Consider the following 17,069-nt stretch of genomic DNA (forward strand, 5'->3'; position numbering starts at 1 on the left):
TTTCACTGTTGTTTTTTTTTCAATTTGATGATATACGCATTACATAATGATACATTATGAAATGAAAATAAAAGTTAAGAAAGTCTTGACAAAAGTTTTGATTTAACTGATGCTGTTCTGTATTACAGTGTCTGATGACAGAAGAGGAGGGAGAGAACCCCAACTGTAATGGAGGAAATGAAGAAATGGATGGACAAGGTGGCTCGGATGAAGGTGATACCCCTGGAGATACCCCTTACTGTATTGCAAGAGGAGAGGAGGAAGATGAGAGAGGAGGAAGATCACTCGCGAGCCATCCTGAAAAGGATTGCATTCATCCAGAGATGTTGCCAGGAGAGATCTTTTAATCAAAATGAAATGCTCTGTCAGAATGAGAGCCTCCAGAGCAAATGTATCCCAAAATCCAAAGAGAAAAAGGCCACTCTTTCTGACAAGGAGGCCATGGAGCAAGTAAAGGAGTCAACTGTATTGCAAGAGGGGATGAGAGAGGTGGAAGATCACTCGCGAGCCATCCTGAAAAGGATTGCATTCATCCAGAGATGTTGCCAGGAGAGAGCTCTGTATCATGAGGAACTCTCCTGTCAGAATGAGATCCTCCAGAGTGAGTGTCACCTCAAATGTGAAGAGGCAAAAAAGGCTGTGCTTTCTGCCAAGGAGGCCAGGCAGCAAGAAAAGGAGTCGATCCTCCTGAACAAAGATGTGCTCCAGCAGGTGGAGGCGTTATTTCGAACTGCTGCCATGGAGCTTGGTGGTAGGTTGGAGTGGGTGGAACACCTCGCTGAAGAGCTTACGCAGAGCAAAGAAAAGATGGCGGCTGCCCTCGTCCAGGCAAAGGAGGAGTTAAATGCCGTTCTTTCTGCCAAGGAGGCGATGGAGCAAGAAAAGGAGTCGATACTCCTGGACAAAGACATACACCTGCAGCAGGTGGAGGCCCTGCAGAGAGACACCGTCCTCAAGGAGCAGGAGAAAAGAAGTACTGGCCAAGGAAGAAAATGAGGACAGCTCCATAGATAGCAGTGCAGGACAGGTATGATCACTGTGTTTCTAGTGGTAGATGGAAGAAACAATGCACATTGTAGACAAGTATACAACTTTGCCATGTGTATTGGTGAAATAGATCAAATAAGTTTGCTGTAATGTCAGACGATCAGTGTACAGCAGTAGTGTGTATTATAGTATATCGACAGTAGAATGATGAGCATTTTGTACTTTACAGAGTTTCATCTAAGACCTCCTATCAGGGAACGGATTCCTCTAAGCAGAAAGAGGAAGAGGCAAAAGAAGAAACATCCTCCCCTGATCAGAATGCACAGGAGGCCAAGGCAGAAACACCCTCCCCTGATAGAGTGGAGGAGGAGGCCAGGGCAGGAACACCCTCCCCCGATGAAGATAAGGAGGGCGAAAGAAGAAGAGAGCATAAAGTCAGGTGCAAGAAGGGCTCTCTCTGGCACTTCTTTGAGAGGCTGAGGATTGTTCGCCTCTGATGTTCCCCCACTGACAAAGCTCTGACTTCTCTGATGGGCCCTTCCCTCTTCAACCCCACTACCCAATGGCCAATAATCAAATAAATAAATAAATAAAATGACCTGCATCTGCCATTTTTCGTTGTATTATTGTTATCAGTCATTTATGATACTTAAAACTGAGGATTAACCAACATTACAGTGAGATTAGCATATCAAGTGTGTCTTGTGTACTTGTATGTAAATGGTATGAAGTCTGTGTGTACATTCATTTGAAGTTTGTTTAAATATGTAGTATAAGTTAGAATGTTACCAGATGGAAATACTTAAAAAGAAAAAATGTAGTTGATGTGAGTATCTTCAGGATTGTAGCTTGGATTTTATTTTGTGGTGTTAGCCAGCTATTATGTTCACTACTAAATGCCTTCCAGAGCATTTTAAAACACTGAAATGAAATGGCAAGATATTATTGGTTTGGTGGTCCTGTATCACTAAGGATTCCCTTTTTAAACAGTCTGAGTACTGAGAGATTGCGTCAACCACAAGGCTCTGCAGAGGGTGGTGACAGCAGCAACACACATCATCAGGACTGAGCTACCAGCCATGCCGGTCCGCTACACCCAGAGGTGCAGGAAGAAAGCCCAGCGGATAGTTGGGGATCACAGCCACCCCAAAAACACGCTATTCACTCTGTTACCATCTGGAAAATGGTACCAGAGCATCTGGGCCCAAACCAACAGGCTAAAGGACAGCTTTCACCTAAAAGCCATAAGACTGTGTCCAGAATCAGTCACTACTCACTTGTAGTACTGTCTGAATATATAGCAAGAATCACAGAAAGTTCAATCACTTCATACAACCTTTATTGAGAGAGAAACCTTTCATCACTCATCTAAGTGACTTCTTCAGTCTCATGAGCATGCATAAAGACATATAGCGAGAATCATTATACCCTACATAGTGGACTCAAAGTATCAAGTCAATTTTATTTGCATAGCCCACCATCACAAACCACAAATCTTCCTTCCTGTGGGCCCCACAGCAACACAACACTCCGTCCCCAGACCCTCGCATCGGACAAGGAACAACCCCCCCCCACCAAAAAAACCAAAAAAAAACAAAAAAAACCAAAAAAAACAAACAACAGGGAAAACAGGAAGACATTTCAGGACGAGCAACAGAGGAGGGATATAAAAGTTTGTTAAAAGAAACACTCAACAGTAGGAAAAGCTGATGATTGCTTATGTCATGAAACAGGCTTGTACTGTCTCATAAAGAATTTATGTGAATCACTGGATTATATATATATATATATATATATATATATATATATATATATATATATATATATATATACACGTATATATATATGTATATGTGTGTGTGTGTGTGTGTGTGTGTGTGTGTGTGTGTGTATGTGTGTGTGTGTGTGTGTGTGTGTGTGCGTCAAATATATATAGGCAAAATAAATGTTGATATTCCACTCCTCATTAGTTGAGCACGTATAACACCATTGACAGTTTCGGAAAAAAACGCTATATATATTTCTTTGAATGTTTCTTTTAACAAAGTTATATATATAACTTATATATATATAACTTTGTTAAAAGAAACATTCAACGGTAGGGATAGTGCTCAACAAATAAGGTATAAGTCTGTTTCATGCTATAAGCAATCATCAGCACAGCGAACTCGGGGGCAGCCGCGGGAACTGCCACAGCCGGGACGCGAACCCGTATCCCTCCACCGCGGGCGACAACGTTAAACAGTCGACTAAAGGGTCGGACCCTTCGCTAACGGGTCCGACCCGTAAGGGGTCGTGCACGTTACACTACCCGCCTCCTTCGGGAAGCACGTCCCCGCGCTTCAGCATATCAACTCCCTATGCCCTCACGCCTCTGGGCGTACGCGCTGCCGATGGCCTCACGGTCGCACCATCCCACTTCTGACACCAATGCAGCGAATTCGGGGGGGCAGCTGCGGGAACCGCCACAGCACAGCCGGGACGCGAACCCGTATCTCCTGCACCGCGGGCGACAACGTTAACCAGTTGACGTTAATATATATATATATATATATATATATATATATATATATATATATATATATATATATATATATATATATATATATATATATATATATATTACAAGCAAAATAAGTGTCAAATATATATAGGCAAAATACATTTCAATCTTTGCATTCAGCTTTTCTTTGTGTATGTGTAAACCACAGGTCTTGGTGCACATAAAAGAGACAGCACATGTAGAAGCGTTCCTCACATTTCCAGGGTCAAATGTCCCACTTGAAGTCAAATGTCAAATTCCCTGACCTTTCCCTCACGTTCAGTCACTAAAAAGCTGGATTTCTATGACCTATAAGTAATAGAAAAACTGCCACCTTTGTGCTGAGCAGACAAAAACCAGCCACAGTATTTTAAAGCTGTCAATTTGTGAGGTTTATTTGATAGTTCACAGACGTGTTCAGTACAAAACTTTTCACTGCTTAAACATAGTGTACAATTATGATCACATATGACTCGGCCTAAACACCCTCATAAAAACACTGGCCCTTATACAACAAACTTTGAGCAAGATATTTGTTCTTAGATGGGAACACAATTAATGAATTTACACGGATATTACTTCCTTGAACACTTAGAACTTAGCTCTGAACTATCAAATGCTTTCAATTAACATTAAACACATGACGTTCTGACAATGCAGCAAACAGCAGACAAACTACCCTTACACATATACACACTATCGCTTTACTTTTGTTGGTTTGTTTGCTTTTACCCATTAAATGCACTTAGATTTTTTTCTGTACTATTTCTACAGAAATGCCTTCATGGTTCTATCATCGCTACTCCGTAGTGCTATATTTACGTATTGCCCTCTGACCTCGCCTCTGGCGAAGCTAGGCTCTGAAATTCACCGCTCATGCGACATCATCCCCTAAGCCCCGCCCACAACTGCACTTGACATGCGTCACCACATCACTCGTCAGTTCGACTAGAGCCTCCTTCAAGGGAAGACGTGCCGCGCTGAGCTCTGTTGCGGGTTTTTTCTTCATTGCTAGCTAGCTTAGCTATTTTCTCTATTTTGACAATAGTGCGGTTTTCTCCGTCACTATGGCTGGTGTTAACGTCGACGTCGATGTTCTTTTCGCCGAGTTTTATAGTTGTTGCCACAGGAAGAAGGACGCTGGCGATTTCCATCCTTTTTGCAGCGACCATCCTAGCATGGCTCATGTTCGGGAGACTGCAGCTAGGCTAGAGGCGCCACCATGCATGGTGTGCGCTTCATGGCCGCTCAGTCGACGGACGAGCTGGGTTTCACACGCCTTTTCCACTCAGGTTGGTGCCGGTGTGATCGGGATCCCTCCCCGGCCGGGCTCGTTGGTTTCTGCTGTGCTCCCTGGGAGCCAGGACCACATGTGCCCACCGGCGGTTCCGCAGGCTGCTGCTCAAGATGGCGGATCTTGCTCCTACCAAGTCCCTGAGGAAGGGTCCGAGGAGGAGGCAAAGTTCGACGACTTTTTCTCTTTTTTCCTCGAGAGGGCCTTGGCTTCGACGGGGACCACAAGGGTTGCCCCAGTCCATGCCTCGGTGACGCTCGGAATGGATCAGGCGTTCTCTGCCTCGGTGGAGGTGCGCAAAGACCCGAAGCACATTCCGCCCTCCCCCCCCATCACGGAGTCCATCAAAGCCACATGGCCGGAACCAGAGAAGGTGAGCTCCACTGTTAAAGTGAACACCCAGAGCCACCTGACGGTTGCTGGCTGGTCTCCTGCTTCTATGCCGCCCCCCACTGTGGATACATTTCTTTTCCCCCGACTCTACCCTGGTAAGCTACGCGAACCGGAGAGCAAGGAGGCGGCGATGAAGATCAAACATCCCTCGCCAGACATAGCGTCCATGGATGACCACGCGCGCTACATCTGGTTCAGTGTTCTCCGCTCCGCAGCGGCCATCTCCACAGCTGGTCTGGCAGCTGGTCATCTGGCGCGGGCGGTGGACAGTGAGAGCCAGGGGGATGACGACACCGATGCCTCACGCCTGGACGAGGCTTGGAGGGCTTCTCAGATCATCGGCACGTTCCTCCGTGATGCCGCGGTGAACTTGGGTGCGGCTCTGTCCTCCTCAGTCCTGCTGAGGCGCGAGTTCTGGAAGAAGGACTGTCGCTTGGAGGACGGGGTCGTTAAGATGATCCGCAAGCTCCCCATCAACACGGACGGCCTTTTCGGTGTGGATGAGCCAGCACGGGAAAAGATCCGTCACGACCTGGCCAACGCGGAGCTGCTGGCTAAGACCTTCAAAGAGAAGGGTCCCGCGCAGCCTCCGGCACGCGCTCAAGGCTCTCCGAAGCCCCAGCCGCAGGGGGGGCGAGGTCGAGCCTCGAAGCGCCGCAAGAACTACGACAAGAGCCAGTCGGCTGGCCCCGCGCCACCCCCTGGGGCTCACAGTCAGTCCCACCGCGCTGGTGGAGGGCATCGAATTTGCCGCGGACAGTTCAAAGGTGATAGTCTACCCGAATCCGTCGTTTCGTCCGAAACATGTCACCGCGCGTTACCAGCGGGTGCCATTGGTGTTGTCGGCCTTTTATCCCTCTCCCTCTTTGGAGGAGGAGAGGAGGCTCCATCTCCTCTGCCCTGTTCGTGCGCTACGGGTTTACCTGGAGCGCACTGGTCCTTTCAGAAAGACTAAACAGGTCCTTGTCTGCTACGGGGCGACGGGCAGGAAAGGAGAGACGCTGTCTAGCCAGAGGCTTTCTCATTGGATTTGCTCCGGGATCTCCCAAGCCTATGTGGGGGCTGGTAGAGAAGTACCCAGGTTTAAAGCGCACTCCACGAGGGGCACAGCCGCTTCGGTGGCTCTCTATGCTGGTGTGGCGATGGAGTCTATTATGTCAACGGCAATGTGGTCTTAGCCACATTCGTTCGTTGATCATTACTTAACTGACCAGTCTGCTATGACAGTGACCGGTGCTGTGATTGGCACAGCGAGGCGCACTGATGCGTAATGCGCTCCGGCCATACGCAAGTGTCTCCCGTCGGGACCGCGGACGTTTGTACATAGTTCATTTAAAATAAAATGAAAAAAATAATATTATATATAGACTATAGCCTATGTGTATATGTATATGGAAAGTTGGAACGGTTACGTTCCCTTTTCTCTTTTTTCCCGCCCCCTTATGCGAGCCTCCCCTCTACGATATACTAGCCGGCCAAAGGGGGGATTTGAGTACTGGGTGTGAGGTGTTGTTCCCCTTATTGTCCTCGGCGCGGGTGGCAGGCGAGGGGCATTAGTCCGCCGCTACTCCGTAGTTGGGGCAATATGTAAATATAGCCCTACGGAGTAGCGATAATAGAACTCCTGGTTCTGTAGAGAACCTGGGTTCTATGAGCTACGGAGTAGTGCTATATTTTCCTGCTCGCCTGCTGAGGTCCCTTGAAGGAGGCTTTGGTGGGTCGAACTGACGAGTGATGTGGTGACGCATGTCAAGTGCAGTTGTGGGCGGGGCTTAGGGGATGCTGTCGCATGAGCGGTGAATTTCAGAGCCTAGCGTCGCCAGAGGCGAGGTCAGAGGGCAATATGTAAATATAGCACTACTCCGTAGCTCATAGAACCTAGGTTCTCTACAGAACCAGGAGTTTATGCTTTCAGGGGTTAAATGCTCAGAAGGGTTTCCTGTTTGTCATCAAGTTCATCATTCAGTCTTTTTATTTCTTCACATTTAGCTTTCACAGCCTGTCTTAGACTGTTTGACAGTGCAATGAATGTAAGATTCCCTACACTTTCTGCCTTTAAATGCAAGTTCACAGCAGATTGCTCCATGGCTGAGGCATCTTTCTGGAGGAGTGCTCTCTTTTTTTTTTTAGTTCATCGATCTCATCAGAGAGAGCTCCTTTTCAAGGTTTGTTTTTCTGCTCCCTTAAGTCTTATCTGTTCCTCAAGATGAGAAGTATTTGCTGCCTCGCAGAGGATGCAGTCTGAAGGCTTTAATTACAACAAAGTTATCAATTTCCTCCACTGACCTCAAATGATCACACACTGTAAGCCCTTTCCTTCATGTTTTCAACATCTATTTGTCTATTGACTGAAAAACCTCTCCGCTGTTGTATTTCCATGTGAGAGCATGAGAGGGAGTGCCACAACATTCACTCCAGTGTTTCATAGACTTGCTCTCCTACCAGTGTTTCATAGAATAGGGTATCTACTTGGCCTATGGCAGGATTGAAGTCAGTGAAATATGTCCTTTTCTTTGGTACAGTCTCATTGATGAACATCCTGTACTGTTTGCGAACGTCATCACAATCATTTTCATCTACTCGTTTGGGCTCAGTGAGCAGTTTGAGGATTGTTTTCCACTTGTTGATGCATGAGTCTTTATTACTTGTCATCCTCCTTGGATCTAGGCAATCTATGTTGCGCACAAGAGAGTACTGTAGTGGAGACTTTTCTTGGAATTTCCCCGCAAGTGTCAGTAATAATTTTCTGCAATCTATCCTGAACTCCAACTCTCTCTTCTCACTAATCTTTGATGACACAAGTTCCTTCAGCAGTTTGTCTGCAGAGAATCCCACATGAACTTTACTTGAATGTATGAGATTGTTTTTGTTTGTAACTTCTACTGACATCCATTGTGATACTGTGTTTGCAATAGCCATCACATCAGGCTTGATAAAACAATCCATAATTGATGTGATAACATTATAAAGATCCACACTCAGAAAAGGGAAATAGGTCTGTCTGTTTGATATATAGATTCAAGAAAGGTGCAACCTCTTTTGAAAATGACAAGTGAAAGGCCAACTTTGAAGGCATCAGTGGGTCTCTGCACCCTTCTTTAACAGTACTATAGGATTTAGTTCCAGGTTGGGGAATTTGTCTGCCTCTACTGCATTCACATATTTCTTCAAGTCTGGCAATATCTTGATCAGTCTCTCTGTAACTGGGACATTCTCTACCCATCTTGTTCTACAGAATTTGAGTGGCATAAGAGGACACATTTCTCCAAATGCTTTAGCATAATCCTCTCTTTGGGTAGGGGAATCTTTCCATTGCCAATAAGCATTACTTAAGAACTGGTCTACATTCCACTCAGGCATCTGCACCTTTTTTAAATATCCTGTGCAAAATATGTAGGCCACAGCTACCCACATTTAGTAACACAATATTGACATCTCATTCAACTTCAGTTTGTATAAGGTCTTGGAATTTCACATTGACATTGGGTCCATCCAGTGGAAGCTGTACAAGACCGTTGTAATTTAACACCTCTGTAAACTTGTGGAAGACCTCTACCATGTCCTCTGCTGTGGCGTGGCCCATGAATTCAGAAGTAGTGTGTAGCCACAGCATCAATGTCCCAAAAGTTAAATTAATGTCCATTTGCTTTGTTTGGGTCTTATGATTCAAACTTTCATCAAAAAGCAAAACATATCCATTCTTAAGAGACCTTATCCTGTCCATCAGAAGTGACTTGCAGTATGGTGCTATGTCATAAATGGTCAAAGAGGATTCAGTCTCTCCACATTTACAGCTGCTGGCAAAGTCACTATCTGGGAACATTTTTTTTGAACAGAGACCCTATAAAAAGAAATAAATGTGCAAAGCTGTAATTTACCATATATGCCCGAAATATAGGCCATGTTTTTAAATGACTCTAAACCACAATCCTATAAATTAATTAAAATTGTGTCATCAAATCAGCTATCCCTCAATATAAGCATTGAACCATTATAATCCTAATTGTAGACTAGGCCTTACGTTAGTGTGATTTGATACCCAGTATGGTAACTACACCGCAACTGGAGTACCACCAACAATCTTAAACCCCCAACAAAGTTGCTGGACCACAAACTAGATTCAATTGCCTTACTTCAAATGGCCTGTTGTCAGTCTGTTTAATCACACTTGTTTGGTTGATTAAAATGTTAAATAATGATTAATTTACACAAATCTGAGTTTGTGTGTAAGATTAGTGATGCTGTGAAGCAGTAGTGAACTGTGGGGCCAAGTACTAGGCCTTCAGTAACGCATTATTTTTTATGTTGCTTGGGGTTGTGTCTGCCTGTCTCAATACTTTCAATTAGACCAATAGACATAGCGAATTAAATCATACTCGTGACACAGACGTATTCAACTCTTTGGTTTCTTTATCAGAAGAACTCTCGGCATACCATTCGTCTTCTCATGACATCCTCACTACGGGTACTGTCAGGTGTCAAACAACTAACCAATACATGACATCCCCCTTTTCCTTGGAAACAAACTTACAATTTACAAAACAGCTGTCAACAGTGGCATTGCAGAAAGATTTTTTTTTTTTGGTCTGTTTACAGACATATTAAAAACCTGTCTATCCAAACAACTAGTGCTTAAACGTGTTTTAACATCAACTATTGTCTACACATTAACATCACCCATACTGCGTATGAACAGATTAGGCTTTGATGTAATCAGACATTCTATTGGGTGGTCTTTTAACCCTTTGAGGTCTGGTTGTCTTGGTCATGCCTGCCGTGTTAGTGTCAGTGGGTACTGTCTGTGTCACAGTGCAGGTACATGTATCAATGTCCTCTGTACTGTCTTCTGTTCTCTTTGTCTCCTCCTGCTCACAGAGAGACTGTTGGTCCATTGGTTTGGTATCTTTTAACAAATGTAGTGTTTCTAGAGTAGCGTGCTCCCTCTGGAGATTCTACAACTACTTGATTCCCTGTCTTATTTATGCCTCTGTGGGTTGTCACACTGAAAGGGGTAGTGAACTTGTCCACTTTTTCCTGACATACTAGAACTGTATCGCCTACGTCCATGTCTGAATACTGTGCTCTTCATTGTTCATCTGCATACAGTTTGGACTTGCCCTTTACTTCCATGTTCTGGTAACGCACTTCCATGTCTGCGTGTGACTCTGTGATCTCTGGCAACTTTCCTCTCATTTTAAAGAGCGACTTGGCTGGGTGTCCGGGTAGCGTAGTGGTCTATTCCATTGCCTACCAACACGGGGATCGCCAGTTCGAATCCCAGTGTTATCTCTTGCTTGGTTCGGTGTCCCTACAGACACAACTGGCTTTGTCTGCGGGTGGGAAGCTGGTTGTGGATACGTGTCCTAGTCACTGCACAAGCGCCTCCTCTGGTAGGTCGGGGCGCCTGTTCAGGGGGGAGGGGGTACTGGGAAGAATAGCATGATCCTCCAACGTGCTATTGTCCCCCTGGCAAAACTCCTCACTGCCAGGTGAAAAGAAGCAGCTGGTGACTCAACATGTATTGGAGGAGGCATGTGGTAATCTGCAGCCCTCCCTGGATTGGCAGTGGGGGTGGAGTAGCAACTGGGACGGCTTGGAAGAGTGGGGTAATTGGCTGGATACAATTGTGGAGAAAAAAGGGGAAATAAAAAAAAAAGGGCTACTCAGCTGGGTTCTTCCTGCAGTGGCATGGTCAATGCTCCTGTACATTCTAAGCTGAGGAGGAGGAGGATGAGCCATCCACCTCATAAAATCCAGTGCTGGAACTGGAGCTCACAGAGGAGACGCTACCAATGACCCTGTCACGACAGGGAGTAATTCAACATCTTAGAGAGCGCAGTAAACCACTCAGACTGTTCGGAGAGTCAGACTATGATGCCTTCCAGAGACTCAGGAGATCCTGGCCCTGAAATAAACAAGAGGTTAAGAAATGACCTGGAAGCCACCATGGACAAAGTTGACCAGCAGTATCTGGATGAAATTGTAGGAGGAATAGAGTCTGGAGAAATGGACACACAACATGACCTGAAAGCGCATGAGGAGCACACAATAGAGGAATTAGAGGCTCTTGGAAAAACTCTGGGCAGTGGAGATAATAACAGAGACCAGGATATCATTGATAAAGTTTTGAGGTTTCTTCTGGGTGTTTGAGCCAAAGATCTGAATAGATGGGAGGACCAAGTAAAGCGTAGTGTTCAGGGAAAGCTGGCAGTGCTACTCAGTCACAGACTGAAACCTACCTCAAGCCTCTCTTCAGAAAACTGTGAAAGAAGAGCTTACCAGCTGATATCAAACAGTCAATCACAGACATAAATTCATGTTGGAGAGAGAATGTGTCAAGGTAAATGACACATATCCGCAGATGACTATTGGTAATGCTCCCTGGCCCATTGGTGTGACCATGGTGGGCATCCACACTCATACGGGACAAGAAGATCATCTCTAAACGTGTGGCCCATGTTCTAAATAATGAGATGCAGAGGAAATACATCCAGGGACTGAAAAGATTAACGACCATCTGCCAGAAGCACTTTTCAACTGACCCATCAAAATGTGTGGAATACAATGCTTTATAACATAAACAAATGTGAACACAATGATCATTGCAATTGGAGTGTAAAGTCTGATTTTGGAACATTTAAACCTAGAAGTCTCACTGAAAAGACAACAGTAACCATAACAGTAACTGTGGCTTTGATTTCAAGCCTTTTCATCAGTCTGATCATGACAGCGTGCAGGCGTCTGTTATTTATTTCCCGGTCGGCTGCATGCATGATGACGTTGTCTGAGATGTTTTCAACACCTTCCGTTCCAGCCAAGGAATTAGCTATTATGTGTTGGTACTGTTCGCTCCCCGTGTCTGCGTGGGTTCCCTCCGGCTGCTCCGGTTTCCTCCCACAGTCCAAAGACACGTAGGTCAGGTGAATCGGCCATACTAAATTGTCCCTAGGTATGAATGTGTGTGTGTGTGTGTGTGTGTGTGTGGGCCCTGTGGTGGCCTGGCGACCTGTCCAGGGTGTCTCCCCGTCTGTCGCCCAATGACTGCTGTGAGAGGCTCCAGCATCTCCGCGACCCTGAGAGCAGGATAAGCGGTTCGGATAATGGATGGATGGATGGATTTATACTGTTCACTAGCTGAAGATACACCAAGTATTAGGCTTTTGTATCCATACACACTTATGCACTGCAAAGGTGGTGATTTCTCTTGATTCAGGGGTCAGTTCAAGCTGGTGGATAGCCCCATTTCAGGTCTAGCTTACTGTCGAGCCATTCACCCCTTGAAGTATCTCATCCACAGTAGGGATTGGATATTGCTCTCTCACAATGGTCTGGTTTGCACATCTCATGTTTAGACATAACCTTACATCTTGGTCTGTTTTTGGTACAATAACCACAGGGTATACCCATGGGGTGGGGGCAGTTACCGGTTCAATAATGTCCATGTCCAATAATTGTTTTATTTTGGTGTCTACTGCCCCCCTTATGTTGAACGGCAAATGCCTGAGCAGCTAGGCCACAGATTTTACATTCAGGTCTATGTACAGATTTATCTGTTCTGTGTTCAGCTGTCCTACTCCCTGGAATACCTTTGGATACTGCTGTTTGAGTGACTGTCTTATCTCTACCACAACTGCGATAACTGCGCCTATTTTTAAAACTCCAAGTTTCATGGCTGTCTTCCTTCCTAGTAGTGGCTCTCCATTGCCCTTAACCACAATGAACTCTGTCTGCTCAGCTCTGCTACCTATTGTAATCTCACATGTAAAGGCACCTTTAACAGACAGAGGTTGCTAGAAGCATACGAAATAACTTTCTGTTGCCAAGGCATGAGAGTCGTGTATTGATCTTTAATTTGACTGTAAGAGATTGGCCATCATTATGACAAATGGCTTAAAACAATACACTGTATATTCACAAAACACTACTCACACCGCTGTAGCATGCCACCTTTTGTCCCTTACTTGGTTGTGAAAAAGTTGGCAACCCTAATCTTCTCCATGTGTGACATGGCTGACATCTACTCCTCGACATTTTCACACCGTGAGGCTAGTTGTAACGTGCGGGCGAGCGTTAGGCCTAGCCCTTCTTCTAGCAGTTTCCTCCACACATATATGTTGATGTACATCTACACAGGATAGCGTCTCTTATCTGATTATCAGAATCCCCCCCCCCACAAAAAAAACCAAAAAAACCTACAGTCTCTGGCTGCTTGCCGCAAGCGAGTGGAAAATTGTTGTAGTCTCGCCTGGCTTTGGGACATCGTGTGAAACGCCTGTCTGGCATATGCTGCATTGACTTTGGGTACGAAGCAGTGGTTTAAAGCACAAACTGTGGACACATAGTCCGCTGGCTGACCTGTTTTTGGTAGAGTCGAAAATATGTCTTGTACATCTGGTTGAGCTCTTTTCTGCTGTCTTGTAGCATCTGTGGAGTTGTCCTCAATAATGAGTTGGCATACAGCCCGAAAGATATGAGAGAATCTAGTATCTAACTAAATGAGCACTGTCGTTATCTTCAGCACCAGTGTTGTGTCTGTCTGTCTTAATATATTCAATTAGACCAATAGACATAGCGAATTAAAAAATACTCATAGCACGGACGAATTCAACTCTTTGCTTTATCAGAAGAACTCCCGGCACACCATACGTCTTATCATGACGTCCTCGCTACGGGTACTCAGAGCCCTAGAAAGAGAGAGTTACGTCAACTCCGTAGACGTCAATGGGCCAATTATTTAAAAGCAATGACGGATCATGGGAGCCCTGGATAGTTCCAAACAGTGCGACCCGGGGCAATAGGATTTCTATGACGAAGGTATGTTTCTCGCATTAATCAAAGGTTAATTTATAGGTAAGAAGCTACAGTTGACATTTTAATGATGACCATTTTACAAGCACGTTTGAATCAAATTAACGATGTAATTTAAAGCGTGACAGCTCGTCAATTCCTACACATGTGCATAGAATATGTGTCACGTTGGAATATATCTATATCTATATATAAATGTAAAAATCTGAAAATATTGGTTAGTAGTTACCAGAAATCGCAGCTAAGCAGTTCATTTAAATGACCCGCCAAGCTTCGTTTGGAACTATTCGGCGGCTAAATGAACCACGTGACCCTCTCGCATTCTGACCCCTCATTGATGCAACTCTCTCTTTCTAGGGCTCTGCGGGTACTCACGGATGTCAAACAACAACCAACAACACTAGCTAGTTAGCGGTATATCTACAGAACCCAATTCCACTGAAGTTGGGATATTGTGTAAAACATAAATAAAAACAGAATACAATGATTTGCAAATCCTTTTAGACCTATATTCAATTGAATACTCTACAAAGACAAGATATTTAATGTTCAAACTGATAAACTTTATTGTTTTTTTGCAAATATTCACTCATTTTGAATTTGATGCCTGCAACATGTTCCAAAAAGCTTGGACAGTGGCATGTTCACCACTGTGTTACATCACCTTTCCTTTTAACAACACTCAATAAGCGTTTGGGAACTGATGACACTAATTGTTGAAGCTTTGTAGGTGGAATTCTTTCCCATTCTTACTTGATGTACGACTTCAGTTGCTCAACAGTCCATTGAGCTTCCGTTGTCATATTTTGTGCTTCATAATGTGCCACACATTTTCAATGGGAGACAGGTCTGGACTGCAGGCAGGCCAGTCTAGTACCCGCACTCTTTTACTATGAAGCCCCGCTGTTGTAACACGTGCAGAATGTGGCTTGGCATTGTCTTGCTGAAATAAGCATGGACGTTCCTGAAAAAGACGTCGCTTGAATGGCAGCATATGTTGCTCCAAAACCTATATGTACCTTTCAGCATTAATGGTGCCTTCACAGATGTGCAAGTTACCCATGCCATGGGCACTAACACACTCCCATACCATCACAGATGCTGGCTTTTGAACTTTGCACTGATAACAATCTGGATGGTCCTTTTCCTCTTTAGCCCGGAGGGCACGACGTCCATGATTTCCAAAAACAATTTGAAATGTGGACTCGTCAGACCACAGCACACTTTTCCACTTTGCGTCAGTCCATCTCAGATGAGCTCGGGTCCAAAGAAGCCGGCAGCGTTTCTGGGTGTTGCTGATATATGGCTTTCGCTTTGCATGGTAGAGTTTTAACTTGAACTTGTAGATGTAGCGACGAACTGTTTTAACAGACAATGGTTTTCCGAAGTATTCCTAAGCCTACGTGGTAATATCCTTTACAGAGTGATGTCAGTTTTTAATGCAATGCCGCCTGAGGGATCAAAGGTCACGGGCATTCATTACATTGCATTACAGTCATTTAGCCAACACTTTTATCCAAAGCGATTTACAATAAGTGCATTTAACGTAGGAAATCAGGAGAACTGCTAGTCATCAGAGGTCATAAGTGCATCTAAACAAGCATCTAAGAGCAAAACCAGTGCTAAAGTAAAAGTGAAAGAAAGAGGTTTTTTTTTAAAATGAGTGAATACAATAAGTGCTAAGAACAAGTAACAGGGTAGTAGTTCTTAAAGAGGTGAGTTTTCAACCTGCGCCGAAAGATGGGCAGCAACTCCACTGCCCTGATATCAGTGGGGAGTTCATTCCACCACTGTGGGGCCAAGACAGAAAAGAGCCGTGAACGGGTTGATCGGCAGCAAGTGCCTCTGAGCAATGGGGCAACCAGGCGTCCCGAGGCAGCAGAGTGACGTGGTTGGGCTTGACCATGGCCTGGAGATAGGAAGGAGCTGTTCCTTTCACTGCCCTGTAGACAAGCACCAGAGTCTTAAACTGGATGCGAGCAGCTACTAGGAGCCAGTGTAGGGACATGAGAAGGGGAGTTGTGTGGGAGAACTTAGGGCGGTTGAACACCAGACGAGCTGCAGTTTTCTGAACAAGCTCCAGAGGTCTGATGGCCGACACCGGGGTGCCAGCAAGGAGGGGGTTGCCGTAGTCCAGCCGGGAGATGACCAGAGCCTGGATGAGCACCTGTGCCATCTCGTCGGTGAGGAATGGGCGAATCCTCCTGATGTTATAGAGGAGAAATCTGCAGGAGCGAGCAATCGATGCAACGTTTTCAGCAAACGACAGTTGGTCATCCAGGATCACAGCCAGATTCCTCACAGTCCGAGTTGGCATCACTACGGTGTTGTCAATGGTGATGGCCAAGTCTCGGTGCGGGCAACCTTTCCCCAGGAGGAACATCAGCTCTGTCTTGTCCAGATTGAACTTCAGGTGGTGTGTTGCCATCCACTCCAAGATTTCAGTCAAGCACGCAGCAATCCGTGTCTCTACTTGTGTGTCAGAGGGAGGAAAGGACAAGATCAGTTGGGTGTCATCAGCATAACAATGGTAAGAGAAGTCATGCGAGCGGATAACAGAACCCAGGGATGTTGTGTACAGGGATAAAGGAGAGGACCCAGAACTGAACCCTGTGGAACGCCTGTAGTCAGTCTGTGAGGCTCCGACACAGATCCCCTCCATGTCACCTGGTAGGAACAACCCGTCAGGTAGGTTGCAAACATTGAGAGTGCAGAGCCTGTGACACCCAGCCCCTTGAGGTTAGAGAGGAGGATCCGGTGGTTCACTGTGTTGAACACAGCTGACAGGTTCAGAAGTATCAGGACAGAGGGGAGAGAGTTTGCTCTCGCAGAGTGCAGTGATTCTGTCACTGCAAGGAGGGCCGTCTCTGTTGAGTGACCCAACCTGAACCCAGACTGGTTGAGGTCCAGGAGGTTGTTCTGGTGGAGGTACAAATAAAGTTGGTTAAAGACATCACGTTCGAAAGTTTTGGATAGAAAGGGTAAAAGGGAAACTGGTCTGTAGTTTTTGATGTCAGAGGGGTTAAGTGATGGTTTCTTGAGAAG

The 17,069-nt window shown here is 45.4% G+C and overlaps 1 protein-coding gene and 1 pseudogene across 1 annotated transcript in view; one reads left to right on the forward strand and one right to left on the reverse strand.

Annotated features, from left to right (window-relative positions):
- Positions 1-17,069, reverse strand: part of LOC130124366 (vertebrate ancient opsin-like) — a 134,899-nt gene that overhangs the window by 93,640 nt on the left and 24,190 nt on the right. The gene's annotated exons all lie outside the window — the stretch shown is intronic.
- Positions 5,524-11,791, forward strand: LOC130123771 (pre-mRNA-splicing factor 18-like; annotated as a pseudogene).

The sequence above is a fragment of the Lampris incognitus genome, chromosome 14, assembly GCF_029633865.1.
Source record: "Lampris incognitus isolate fLamInc1 chromosome 14, fLamInc1.hap2, whole genome shotgun sequence".
Classification (NCBI taxonomy): Eukaryota; Metazoa; Chordata; class Actinopteri; order Lampriformes; family Lampridae; genus Lampris; species Lampris incognitus.